The sequence below is a fragment of the Marmota flaviventris genome, chromosome 1 (assembly GCF_047511675.1).
Source record: "Marmota flaviventris isolate mMarFla1 chromosome 1, mMarFla1.hap1, whole genome shotgun sequence".
NCBI classification, from domain to species: Eukaryota; Metazoa; Chordata; class Mammalia; order Rodentia; family Sciuridae; genus Marmota; species Marmota flaviventris.
In genome coordinates, this window is record NC_092498.1 from 90,314,660 (window position 1) to 90,330,179 (window position 15,520).

At 36.4% G+C, this 15,520-nt stretch overlaps 1 protein-coding gene across 6 annotated transcripts in view; it reads right to left on the reverse strand.

Moving 5' to 3' along the window:
* Pde1c (phosphodiesterase 1C) overlaps window positions 1-15,520 on the reverse strand; it is a 503,259-nt gene that overhangs the window by 35,906 nt on the left and 451,833 nt on the right. The gene's annotated exons all lie outside the window — the stretch shown is intronic.

Here is a 15,520-nt window from a genome sequence, read left to right on the forward strand (position 1 = left end):
GAAAATGAGTTGGGAAATAGGAGAACCTCTTCTGATCTATTGTAATTACAGTTAATTCTTAATTTTCCAGGAGCCATTGATTTAGACCTCCTGTGGTTCCTTTCTTTAATCTGGTCCTGATGTTTTGTTATGTTTACCCTGCATTAGCACCTTCTCCTATTTGAAATAGAAATAATAGAGAAAAGAAAGCTCTCCTATGATACTTGCACTGAAAACCTGTCAGTGAGGGAAGGAGACACAATAAAGCCAAAATCAAGAGTTAGAAAATTTCCACTGATTTTTGACAGCCATGGGGGAGATGCAAGCCAGGGCTGCCTCTTCAGTGCTCTGGCCGTCATGATCGGCTTAGGGTCACATGTACTACCAATCACCTGCAGTGATATCTCTTGGCCTCACATGCAAGACCCATAAAGCCCAGTTTTGTTATGATGACTTAAGATTGAATTTTGTTCCCATTGATTGGAAGGAAGCTAAGGTCAGGCAGCTGGTTTAGTAGGAAGGACCACATTAAACATGGTGAGCCTCAACTGGCCCACAAGGAGACTGATGCACCTGCTGTCCCAGGCTGCCTAGGGCAGCAATGCCCACTGACAAGACTGGTGGGTGCCCAAGATGCAAAAAGGACCATCGGGGATCTTAAGGAATCCAAAGGTCTTTCTAATCATGGCTTGTGGGGGAGACAGTGGGGTGCTCCCTCTGGCTATGGACCTCCATCCTCCTCTCCACTTTTGGATCAAGAATGGAAGGAAGGAGCTGGTCAAGGGGTAGCAGAATGGGCAAAGAAAGAAAGCTTGTGTGTTGTGTGTTTAAGCTGCATTTGTGTTCCCAGTCATTAAGTACAATGAACAGCAAAAGAACTAGGCTTATGTTCTGAAGCTGGGGCTGTGATAATAATTATTTGTGAAAATAATTCAGAATAATTCTCTCTCTCTCTCTCTCTCTCTCTCTCTCTCTCTCTCTCTCTCCCAGGGATTGAACTCAGGGGCACTCAAATACTGAGCCATATCCCCAGCCCTATTTTATTATTTTATATTTTATTTAGAGACAGGGTCTTCCTGAATTGCTTAGAGCCTTGCTTTTGCCGAGGCTGGCTCACAATCCTCCTGTCTCAGCCTCCCAAGCCACTGGGATTACAGGTGTGTGCCACCACACCTGGTCACATCTGCTCTCTCTCTCTTTTAAAAACATCTTGTTTTTATTTTGGTAGTTCAAATGGTTAAAGGCTGGCATGTACACATTTAGCATTGTTTACACAAATATAATGAGTTTGTTCCTCATGTAAGGAAATGCTCAAACTCTTCCTAATTTTTTTTATTTTGCATTAAATCCTTATTACGTGTATACAGCACAATTTTTCATATGGCTGGTTGTATATAAAGTATGTTGACACCAATTGGATGATGATGTCTATCACATTCCACCATTCTTGCTAATCCCCTGCCCCCTCCCTTCCCTCCTACCCCTCTGCCCTATTTAGAATTCATCAAAGAAACTTCTGTTTCAGAATCTCTTCTGGCACTTGTCCTGAGGTGCCTAGTTTCGGAGCTGGCTGCAGGCGGATGTTTTACCCAGATTATAGAACCCTTGAGAACGGGGAAGGCATCCTACTTCTCTAACACCTCCTGCAGGTGAAGCAATACCAGATACATAGCACATATTCCACAAATAATTATTTTTTAATTAAAAGGAAGTGAATTGAATTAAAATGAGATGGATGGGGATAAAGATGACTAAAGATGACGAGCAAGAGGGTTCCTGCCACACTTTCTAATTTTGACTTTCATAGCATAAAATAAAAATTTAAAAGAAAATCATAAGTATATTGATTTTATATTTTATTTAGCAGCAAGGTGTGATATGTCAAAAAATTATATTACCTATTAAAAAAAACCCATTATGGATGACTTTCTGAGGGCCTAATCTCACAGAAAAGGAACACATACTCCACAAATAATTATTTTTTAATTAAAATGAAGTGAATTGAATTAAAATGAGATGGATGGGGATAAAGACGACGAGCAAGAGGTTTCCTACCACACTTTCTAATTTTTACTTTCATACCATAAAATAAAAATTAAAAAGAAAATCATAAGTACATTGATTTTATATTTTATTTAATAGCAAGGTATGATATGTCAAAAAATTATATTACCTGTTTAAAAAAAAAAACCATTATGGATGGCTTTCTGAGGGCCTACTCTCACAGAAAAGGAGCATTTGCTATCCAGGTGACTTTGCCATGGTTTGTAAATCAGGTCCAAGTCGCTCCTCATTTTATGTACTATATTTGCTTTATTACATTTTGGGTTTCTGTATTTGTTTTCAGTTTAAACTGAAATGGAGTAAGTATCAGCAAGATCACAAAGCATATCAAAACAAGGATCCCAAGGGCAAAGTGTTAAGAGGCCACTCTGTACTGAACTGAGAAGCATGACCATTTTTGTAATTGATAATTTGAAATCCATTGATTCTAAACCTATGCTGGCTTTTTGGAGGGTTCAAAAAGTAGATAAATGCACTACACTTAAAAAAAAAGATTTATGAACTAAATGGAAGCTGGTCCCATCTTGGATACTGAAGCGCATGTCATCCCTCACCTGCCCCTGAACCAAAGACTTCTTGTATCTCATAAGGGGCAGCTGGAGTGGTTTTGAATCCTGGAGCACAAATATTCTACCCAGTGTATACTTATTCTGAAGGTAAGCAGAGATGTTGTGTATAGAACTTACAACCATTTGGTTTATAGATACTTGTTTTAAGAAATGGATAAAGTTCTCATTCCAGTCAGTAAGGCAACTATTAAGAATATAAACAACAATAAGTGTTGGCGAGGATGTGAGGAAAAAGGCACACTCATATGCTGCTGGTGGGACTGCAAATTGGTACAACCAATCTGGAAAGCAGTATGGAGATTCCTTGGAAAACTGGGAATGGAATCACATTTGACTCAGCTATCCCACTCCTTGGTTTATACCCAAAGGACTTAAAAACAGCATACTACAGGGACACAGCCACATTTTATAACAGAACAATTCACAATAGCTAAATTGTAGAACCAACCTAGATGCCCTTCAGTAGATGAATGGATAAAAAAAAATGTGGCATATATACACAATGGAATATTACTCAACAATAAGTGAATAAAATCATGGCATTTGCAGGTAAATTGATGGAGTTGGAGAATATCATGCTAAGTGAAGCTAGCTAATCCAAAAAAAACCAAATGCTGAATGTTTTCTCTGATATAAAGATGCTGATTCATAATGGATATGGGGGGCAAGCATGGGAGGAATGGAGGATCTTTAGATGAACTTTAGATAGGGCAAAGGGGAGGAAGGGGAAGGGAGGGGTCATGGGAGTAGGAAAGTCAGTGGAATGAGATGGACATTATTACCCTAAGTACATGTATGAAAACATAAATGGTGTGACTCTACTTTGTGTACAATCAGAGACAAGAAAAACTGTGCTTTATTTATATAATATGAATTGAATTGCATTCTGCTGTCTTATATATAACAAATTAGAATAAATAAAATAAAATAAAATAAATGGATACAGTTGAAGTTAATATGACTTAACTCTAAAAAAATGTGATTATGAGTCATTTGCATTTATGCCTAGCTCATACATGGCATGTTGATGAGGCAGACTTCATAAGAATCTGATACTGGCTTTAAAAACATTGTAAATATATTTCCTTGTCATTTTTCTTGGGTTTGATTTGCTGTTATTATTGTTTACAGTTTGATTCAACTTTCACCCAAACACAAAGTAAGTTGACTTGACTGGAGATAAAGGAGGGATTCAAATCAGATTTTTAAGTCCCAGAAAAAATATTGCTGCTTCTCTATAAAATTAACTTTCTACAGAAACAGAGTGACACAGGAGGCAACCAAAACAGTTGCAAAATACAAAATAGAAATAAAGCAAGTGGAGAAGACTAAAGCTCGTGAACCCAAGCCCAATTTTAAATGTCAAATTGGATTGTACTGGGCATGTGAATGAGTCTTGGTTTTATATTTTAATAATGAGAATATACTAAGAAAAACATTATTTTAGAGATAGCTGTTAGCTTTTCAGGGTATAGATTTCACTGTTTCTAGATGATAAGTGCGTTCTAGCTATTTTAAACTACTTTTTTTTTTCAATGTGTGCATGCTTTCTCTTTGCCCCAAACAACAATGTGTACGATTATAATAAGATTTTTCTAAATTAATTTCATTGCATATAATATCAATGTTACAGCATTATTAAAATACTCTGATAATTTACTATTTTCCTGTAGCTAGATGAGATAGATGGATGAATGGATAGGTAGGGTAAGTAGAAGGGTAGGTAGATTAGAAAGGTAGATGATAGATACATGATATTTATGGCAACAGAACTTCCTAAAGCCCAGCCTATGGCATCATCTTGTAGAACAATGGTGCTGAACTTGTTGATTATATTTGTGCTGCTTTCTTTCTCCCTTTATTAAGTATGTCCTTTCTTTACAAAATTTAAAATATGTGAATAACTTTTTCTGTTCTTCTGTCTGTACTTTCCAAGGCATCTTCCTGTAGTTATTCCCCTCTGTTTTAGGAACCTTGTACAATAACATTTAAGGAAATATTAAAATGCCAACTCTGCAAGTGCCCCAGGGCCCAGCCCACTCCTGGTACAGCAGTATCAGTCAGGTCTGGGGAACTCTTGCAGCTGCAGTGGGGATGACTCAACGGCCAGAACTTCTCAGAGTGTGATGAGGACAGGGTCAAGCAACCCTGTCTACAAGAGAGCTTTGCTTCTATTCAGTCTTAGAGTCTGTGAAGCCAAGAAGCAGCCAGGACCATAAAGACAAAGAAAGTCCTTCAGAACATGCCAGAAAGGCTTGGATTTTAGACCTGACATATTCAGACTGCTTTACACATTTTTCTCAATCTTATTAGTTCAGGAAAAACACCAAATGCTTCAGAATGAAAGAAAATAAATAAAGCACAAACATTTTCTCAGTTTTACTGTGCCTCCAGGCTATACAGTAAAAATAGCACATACTGTAGCAGGATAATACTTAGAAACATAGATGTCATCACTTGGAGATGAGGGTGCCCCTTGGTGGAGCATGCTAGGAATAAATACAGAAGGACAGATGGAATACTTGCTTGATACTGCACTGGACACGGCTCTTGGAGCACAAGGACATCTAGACAGGAAATGGCACTAACCATTAACATGGATAGTCCAAAGTCCTGGCTTTGACACATACTTGCTTCAAAGGCAGCTGTTTTTTTTAAAGAATGTTTTATGAAGTCAATGGAGTTCCCTTTGGCAAAAGTGTCATTATTTTTGTTTCTCCAGTCTTTACACAAAATCTGACAAAATATAACTTTTCTACAGGGAAAACAGATAAATATCTATTTCATGATTGCTAAGATTTATTTTTTAATTCTGAACATCAGCATTATGGAAAAAAAGAAAAATTACTTTTTCTCTAGTCATTCCAAGTTTTTGATTCTCTCTATCAAGCTAGGTTCTTTTAAAAATAGAATGGTACATTAAGAGTGTAGTGAAATGTCCAGAAGATAGAGTGAAACAATGAAAGTTTATATACCAATAATTGCAAAGGAAAGTTGTTTTAAAAGATTAATTTTGTCATTAACAAAGAGTGCACTACACACTTTATTTGATCCTTCACTATGTAGTTAATAACAGACTTGAATCTAAAAAGCTAGGTAAACTGTACAAATTGATGTTAGAAGTTTTCCTTAGTATAACACAATTTAATTTTTTTAAACCCACCAATCTTATGTTACATATATGTTATATGTTACATATATATGTAATTTATATATTTATGTATGTGTATATATACATTTATATATATACACACATATATATATACACACACATATATGCACTGTTACACATATATGTATATATATACACACACATATATGCACATACACAAGATATATGTGCGTGTATACACATGTGTACATGATTTCAATAGCTTTTTTGATACTAAAAATGTGAATTTCAAAAATGCAAAATCTACAAGAGGACGATGCCAGTCACACGCCACCTTTGTCCTTTATAATGTCCATGAGGATATCTATTGTATGCCCTCCTTGAAAAGCACAAGGACATTCCTTGAGCCTAAAGTTGTATTAAAAATGCATTGATTTGTGACCAAAAGAGCTAGCTGTTCTGATTTGCTGTGACTCATCAGTTAGAACCTTAGGTAAGTGACTGGCTGGGCATGTCCATGCTCCCAGGAGTATAAGCCCACTGCAAAAAGGAGCAATGATGTTTTCTAGTTCACCCACTTGACCACTTCTCACTCACATATGGATTGGTTAATAGATTTCACCCAAATCCATCCAAAACACACACACACACACACACACACACAAATTATATTGGGTCTCAGCATCATTGAACTCAAAATAACTCTTATTACTGGGTCAACCTACAGCCCACTTTCTGAAATTAACCACAAAATGACACTAAAGTATATGAGCAAGAATATTTAGGCAACAAAACTGTTTAGAGTCTAATGAGCAAGGGCTTATGCAGATGCATAACAGGCAGCCACCTAAAAATAACACTGTGATTCTCCTCTCCATTTACTGATGCTTTGTTGTGTCCTTCTGACGAGGACATCAGGTGTAGGCTCAAATACTTGTCAAGTTACTTGAGAAAATAAGGGTGTCAAATGATCTAAAAGACCAACACCCCATGCCTACTCATGTAAACCACAGCTTTTGCTTACTCTGGGATGTTGGGTAAAAGGTCACAGGAGTTTTCAGCAACACATGGCTAAGGGAAAAGGGATATTGATCAGAGCACATGCTATAATGAGGACTTATCTTAACTGGGATCCAGAGCATCCAGGTAGAGTGTCTCTCTACACTCCTGAAAACTAATCCACAAAGACACTGGATTCTTGTGTTAAGGGCAATCCCTTCATTAGTCAATAAGCCTACTTTTCTGACAATACATAGAAGACTATAGTTATATACTTTTCCAGGACTAAGAAATAATGCTATCCTCTGAGATGAACACTAGCTCAAAAACCAAAGAATGCAATTAACTATTGGTAGAAACGACCTCAAGTCAGCAGATGTTTATTTCAGCGGCATCATCAAATGGTGAGGTGGACTGAAATCACTCATTATTAAAAACCTGTTAAGCACCAAAGTTAAAAAGTTCTCATCTTTAAAGTAATTAGAACTCAAGGTCATAATGACACTTTCTTGAGTATGAGAGAAAAGGATGGGGTAACAGCTACTGTTCCCAGAACTTCTCACCATCATTGGCCTATTTGACACACCACATGATCTGGGCACACTGTTGGGAGGGGAGTGGGTGAAGAGCACATGAAACTCGAGTTGGTTAAGGGGGACAAAAATGAATGAGACTGAAAAAGTTTGAGAACACCTGCTTATAGACACCAAATTTCTTCAAGATCAAGGCAGAGGAAAGCAAATAAGGAGGACCAGAAGTGAACAAGAATAATAACCTATTCCAAGATATTAACATATCTGATGGCTAAAGGTGACTGACTAGAAACAGGGGTGTCGTGGAAGAGTACTTCATGCCCTGTCAGGATACAGGGCACACCAGACCACCCCCAGTCTCCTCCGCAGGTCTATCCCAATAGTGGAGACAGACATCAGGGTATTCTATTCCAAGGTTATAGTTCATCAGCTAATTCCCCTGTTATCATCAGTTTGCCAAGCAACTTTCTGGTGATGGGAATTCACAAGCAAAATTTCCTTTAAGAAGAAGAAACCCCTGACTGGCCTGTTGACATGGACATTCCAGTGTACACGGAGTATCTATTTCTAACTGTTTACCAATAAGCTGGCAGTCAAAGCTATGCCTTGGTCAAAAAAAAAAATTCATTTCAGTGTCAACAAATCCTCTGCATCTCAATCAATGCTTCATTTCTGTTCGTGTAGACTTCTCCATCATCAGGTGCATCCCAAGCTCCCAGGTAAAGGATGTCTATTTCCCACATGAGGCAGTTCTTGTGTATGGAAGAATATTGTAAGTCACAAAGTGGATTTCCCTTCAAGACTCCTATGTAGCAGAATGAAATTGAACCCTATCTCTCACTCTGCACAAAACTCAACTCAAAGTGGATCAAGGACCTAGGCATTAGACCTGAGACCCTGAACTTACTAGAAGAAAATGTAGGTCCAACTCTCCATCATGTCCACTTAGGAACCAGATTCCTCAACAAAACTTGTAGAGCACAAGAAGTAAAATCAAGAACCGATAAAAGGGATGATATCAAACTAAAAAGCTTTTTCAAGCAAAGAAAATAAACAAGAATGTGAAGAGAGAGCCTATAGATGAGGAGAAAATCTTTGCTACCTAATGCTCAGATAGAGCATTAATCTCCAGGATGTATAAAGAACTCAAAAAGCTTAACACCAAAAAAACCAACAACCCAATCAATAAATGGGCAAAAGAACAGAATAGGCACTTCACAGAAGAGGAAATATGATAGGTCAACAAATATATGAAAAAATGTTCAACATCAGTAGCAATTAGAGAAATGCAAATTAAAACTACACTGAGAGTCCATCTCATTCTAGCCAGAATGGCAATTATCAAGAATACAAGTAACAAGAAATGTTGGTGAGAACGAGGGTGTACATTCTTACATTGCTGGTGGGACTGCAAATTGGTGCAACCACTATGGAAAGCAGTATGGAGATTCCTCAGAAAACTGGGAATGGTACCACCATTTGACCCAGTTATCCCACTCCTCAGAATATACCCAAAGGACTTAAAATCAGCACACTGTAGTGACACAGTCACATCAATGTTTACAGCAGTTCAATTCACAATAGCTAAGCTATGGAACCAACCTAGGTGCCTCAAAACAGATGAATGGATAAAGAAAATGTGACATATGTACACAATGGAATATTACTCAGCCATAAAGAAGAATGAAATTATGGCATTTGCCAGTAAATGGATGGAACTGGAGACTATCATGCTAAGTGAAATCATCCATCCCAAAAAACTAAAGACGGAACATTCTCTCTGATATGTGGATGATAACACACAATAAATGGTGGGGGGGATAAAAGTTCATTGAATTCGACAAAGGGGGAATGAAGGGAAGGGAGAGAGAAAGGCAATAGGAAAGAGAGTAGGGTGTATCAGTCATAACTTTCCTAAGTTTATATATGAATACATGACCAGTGAAACTCCACATCATGTACAATCAGAAGAATGGGATCCTAACTAGAATAAAGTTTCCCATGTATGTATAATATGCCAAGATACACTCTATTGTCATGTGTTCCTAAAAAGAATGAATAAAAATTAAATTAAAAAAAGAATTCTCGAGATGCCACAACCTCTTCAATGATTGAATTATCTTATATGTAGTTCATGTAGCATAAATTAGGATAGAAGTTTGAACTAAAGTGGCCATAAAGACCAACACCCTGTAAGAATTGTGAATGTATTAGAATTCTTCCTAAAATCATATCGACAGTTCCTTAGAAAACACATCAACCTTTCAGAAATTGAGAAAAACATTAAATCGGTACAATATTCCCTATCAAGTCCCCGCAGCTAGGGTGCAGGAGATTAATTAAAAGATGAGTGGGCTGAAAATGAGTCATGTGTTCAACGGCTGCTGTGGTTCTGAATTGACTAATGCAGAGTCACCATCAACCTCGGGTGACAAGAAGTCCTTCAGGAAGAAACAGCAGAGATGGGCGATGAGGTAATAAGATGAGGCCTCCACGACAAGGACAGGGAAGGTTATTGAGGTGTCTGAAACAGCCAGTTCTTAGTTGTGGAGCATTAAGACAGCCCAAGGCTGTTGCTCTGAGCAGTACAGGGGTGGGGGGCAGCAATACCAGGAAGACAAAGTGAGATGAAGCTAATTCCATGAGACAGAACACCAGGACGCAGGTGTCTCTGCAAATGTGAAAAGTGACAACCACAGTCTCAGTGCCTGGATGACAAGTGGATGCCCACCTCCTGAAAAACAGTAATGTTCCAGGGCATGTGTTGCTTCCCAAATTCCTGCATTGGAATCTGAGAAAGAAGCAACCTCTGTGATATCACGGGCATCCACATGTCGTAGTTCTGCCTGCTTGGTTTTCCTCCCTGGATCTGCAGAGCTGGGTGCACCTCCAGGTCTGCACAGGCCCCATCTGTCATTCACTACCAGGTCCATGGAGAGCAGGGTGGTGCCCCTTCCTTTAGGTAACGAACAAACAGAGTCCAGTGTAACAGGAATGTTACAAGAATGAAGCACAACTCCAACGTAAAGGCTTGTGATTATATCCTTCTACTGCTTTTATTAAGAACTCAGTAAGTATAATAGAACAAAAGATATCTAACAAACTCACTCCTTCCAACTTTATGTATGTATCTCAATCCAAATTAACTTTCTAGGAATTAGCTATTTAAAAAAAAATGGGAAAACATATTCATTTCTTCAGGTGACTCTTGTAAGCTCTGTAACAAGTCAGGGTCACGAGATAACAGCCTGGTGAAGGACCAAGTGACAGGCAAGTTCCTCTTCCTCTTGTGTTCACAATAAGCCTTCTGATCACAATTAGTTGCTCTAAGCAGACTCACAAGAATATTAGCTACACTGCCTCCTGCATTTTCCCTGTACTGAGATGTTGAGCAGGAGAATAAGAGCAGCTTAAGAAATGAGGCTACCGGCTGGGATCCAGGCTCAGTGGTAGAGCGCTTGCCTAGCATGTGTGAGGCACTGGGTTCGGTTCTCAGATATATATATATATATATATATATATACACACACACACACACACACACACATATATATATATATACACATATACATATATATGTAAAAGTCCAATATACCTATTAAAATATTAAAAAAATAAAAAAGAAATGAGGCTACAAGAAATATCATATGCTCTTTGAGGAAATGAGCTAAAAAAGTTGCATCCTGACAGTCACAGAAGTCAAGAGCTAAGAAATTATTAGTTGAATACAATCTGCAAGTGTGAAATATTCTTCTTCCCTTACATGAGCTTCATTTTGTTTTGTTCTCTTTCAATATGTTTCATTTTGTTTTCATCTTTTAATTTGTCTCTCCTTAATGATGCTACAGACCCTTTAATGTGCTTCTTTGCTAGTAGTTATCTTCCTTCATGACATGTTTGTTAAAATGTTCATATGATTTTAATTAGATTCTTACTTTCTTATTATTGAATATTGAGAATTCTTTCTATATTGTGGATAAAAATCTTTTAACAGATCTATACTTTGCAAATATTCTCTCAGTCTGTGGATTGTCTTTTTATTCTCCTAAAAGGTTTTTAAGAACAGAAATTTTTAATTTTGATAAAGTATCATTTATCAATTTGTTCTTTTATGGTTTGTACTTTTATTTTCATATCTAGGATTTTTTTCCCTAATCCAAGTTAGAAGGGAGTTTCTCATATATATTTTTAAATAGAGGTTTATAATTTTACATTCTACACTTAGGTTTTTGGACCCATTCTAATATCTTGCTTTTATGTGGCACAAGCACAGGTAGAAGTTCATTATTTTGCTCCAATTGCTCCATCACCATTTGCTGATGACCATCATTTTCCATAGAATTTCCTTCTCCCTTTGTAAAAAATAAGCTCTCATGCACATACAGATCTATATCTGGACTCTATTCCATTGACCTATTTGTCTATGTTGATGCCCATAGTATGCTGCCTTGATTACTGTAGAAGTCTTGAAATCGGTCAACTTTTCCTTCTCTTCCAAAGTTTTTTGCTTTGTCTATTCTGGGTGTTTTGCATTCCATATATATTTTAAGTCAGTTTGCCCACTTCTACCAGAATGTCATGCTAGGATTTTAATTGGGACTGTGTTGTCTATATAGATCAATCTGGGGAAAACCGACATCTCAACTATCTCTAGAAATCCCCAAATATTTAGAAAGAAAACATTATACTTCTAAATAACTGTTAAGTTGATGTAGAAATTGAAGTGGAGCTGGGCATGTTGGCTCATGCCTGTTATTCCAGCAGTTCGGGAGGCTAAGGCAGGAGGATCATGAGTTCAAGGCCAACCTCAGCAATTTAGTGAGGCCCCAAGCAACTAAGTGAGATCTTGTCTCTAAATAAAATATAAAAAAAGGGATTGGAGATGTGGTTCAGTGGTTAAGTGTCCCCGGATTCAATTCCCAGTAGCAAAGGAGGAAAAAAAAAGAAAGTAGAAATCACAAAGTATTCTGAGCTCATATGAATACATATGCAACATATCCAAATTTTGGCATGATGATAATGTACTTATAGGGAAACTACAGCACTGCCTAGAATAGAAAAAGAAAAAAAAATACTCATATCATTGACCTTAATTTCCACCTTAAAAACTAAAAATAAGTAAATAAATAAGGCAAACTATATCCATTAGCAAGCAGAAGAAGGGAAATAATAAAGATCACATCAGGTATCAATTATATAGACAAGAGAAAAACAACAGATAATGTCAACAGATAATGTAATAATTAATAAAATATATTAACCTCTAGCCAGACTTGTCAGAAAAAAATTAAGAAAATACAAATTTTCATTTCAATATGATGTGCGTTCTCCTATTCTACTCCTTGGGTATATCAGAAATGCCAATTAGGTTAAGTTGATTGCTAGTGTTGTTTCAGTCTTTTCAATACTGATTTTATATCTACTGATTCTATCACTTATGGAGATGACTATTAATGTGTGAAAATGGTGGATTTAAATTTTTTCTGCAGTTCAATCCATGCATTTCAGTGCAAAAATGTAAAATATCATTATATTATTATATTTTCTTGATAGATGGACAAATTTATCATTATGAAATAAACTTCTTTAACCCTGAAACTTTCTTTTTTCTGTTCTTTGCCCTGAAATATACTTTGTTAGAGATTGATGTAGCCATTCAGATTTTCTTTTGCCTAGTGTTAGGATGATATATTAATTTCATTTTTTAAAAAATTTTGGGGCTATTTATATTTTTTTACATAAAGGCAGAATAAATTTGGGTCTTTATGATCTGACAATCTCTGCTTTTTAATTGGGGTATTTAGGTCATTTATATTGATAGGCTTGATTTTAAGCTGATGGTGTTCCTATTTAATTTTTTATTTCATTTTCTCTCTTTTTTTCCTTCTTATTCTTCTTTCCACCTGCTTTTGGATTAATTGTTATTTTTGGTCCCCTATTATCTCTTGTTAGTTAGTCAGCTATATATCTTCTTTTTAATTTTAGTTATTGACTTAAAGCTTATAGTATATGCTTTTAGTGTATCTCAATCTCTCTTCACATATTACACCATTTCATGTAGAGCATTAGAATCTATAATAGTATACTTCCATTGCTTTCCCTTTGTATTTTATGCTATTGTAGTCAGACATTTTGTTTTTCTATATGTTATAATGCCAACAATATATTAACTACTTTGTTTCAAGTAGTCAATTCTTTAGGAGCTTTAAATAATAATAAAGTATATACATTTGTCTTTTGGTATCTATGGGAAACTGGTCCCAGGACCTGTCACAGATACCAAAATCTGTAGAAGGTCAAGTTCCTTATGTACAATGGCATAGTATTTGAATATAACCTATGCACATCCTCCCGTATTCTTTTTAGATTATCTCTAGATGACTTAGACTACCTTATACAGCATAAATGTTAGGTAAATAGTTATTATAGTGTATTGTTCAGGGAGTAATGATAAGAAAACCTTTGTATGATATGAAATTATCTTTAATGAAAACTATCTTTAGTTCACCTGAATTTCTAAAAAAAAAAAATATTTTTGCTGGATACAGAATTCTTGGGTGTTTTTTTTTTTCTTTCAGTACTTTAAAGATGGTGCTCCCCTGTCGACTTGTTTTCTCTAACAAGAAATCTACTATCATCCTCATCTTTGTTCACATGTGCATATGTGGGTTTTTTTTCTCCTTTTGGCTGTTTTTAAACATTTATTTTCATCATTGTTAAGAGCAATTTGATTTTGATATGTTTGGTGTAATTTTTTCTTTGTGTTTCTTGTTCTTGGGCTTTATTGAGCTTCTTAGGTCTATGGATTTATAGTTTCCTCATGTAGCAAAATTTTGCCCATTGAGTCTTCAAATAGTTTCCTTTCTTCCCCACTCTTTCTTCTATTTGGAGATTCCAAGGAATCTGCTATTTATAATAATTTATATTGTATTCTTTATTTTGTTTTTATTCTTTTTATACTTTATTTCTATGTCTAATTTTTTCACTACTTTTTTTCCTCAATTTCTAATCCCATTGCCTTTACTACTAATCCCACCCAATGTTTTCCTATTAACACCATCCAGTGTATTTTTCATATCAGACCTATAGTTTTCATATCTCGAAGTTTGATTTTTGACCTTTATAAATGTATGCATTCTCTACTTAAGTTCTGAACATATGTACTAAAGTTGTAAGAGATGTTTTAATTTCCTAGTCTGATAATTCTAACATTTATCTTTGAGTTGGTTTCAACTAGTTGGGTGTTTGCTTGTTAGTTTATTCCTCATTATGAGCAGTGTTTTCTTGTTGCTTTGAATGCCCAGGGATTTTATTATTATTATTATTAGATGCAGACATTGTGAATTTTAATTTGTTGGGTGCTAGATCACACACACACACACACACACACACACACACACACACACCCTCCTTGAGCTGTATTCTGGGATGTGATTAAGTTACCTGGAAACATTTTGATCCTTTAGTCTTGCTTTTTAAGATTTGTTAGGCAGTACTAGAGCAGTACTTAGCCTACAGCTAAGTAGCTAATTATTCCCCCCTACAAATTCAAGACAATTGTGAGTACTTAATTTCCTTTAAATGATGAGAGGTTCAATTCTAGTTGGTGGGAACAGGCACAATCCCTGCTCCATGTGAACATCGGGACCATTACCTATAATCCTCTTGGCTGGTTCTTTCTAGGCCTCAGGTAGTTTCCTCGTTGCATGGGTTGATCAGAATTCTGAAGAATACTTTCTAGATCTCTGGAGTTTTATAGTTCTCTTCTTTAATATTTTATTTGTCAACCCTAACTAGGTTGGAAATCAGGGTTGGAATGCCCAGGTTGGATTCTCTGAACTCTTACTTAAATTCTCAACTCAGAGGGTCAACCAGGTCTGCCCATGTCCCTCCTTTCCATTGTTGTCTAAGAATCCTCTCATGGCAGTAACTGGGGCCATCACAAGTTTCGCCTCATTCATCTCCCGTCTCTCAAAAATCACTCTTCTTCTTTTTCTGACCTCTGGTATCTTGAAAACCATTCTTTTACAAACATTGTCCAGTGGTGGTCAGCCTCTCTTTTCCTGTCTCTCTTGATTCAGGTGAGAAGATAAATCCAGTTCTGGTTATTTCTCTTTGTCAGAGGCAGATATTTGTGGATTTTCTTTTGTCCACCTTTTCCACTTTTCACAGCTTGCTTTTAAATTTCATGAACTGATGTTAAACATTCCAATTCCCAGAATGTTCAGTGAAGGAGAAACTCCAGCTGGACTCACTCGCTGGGA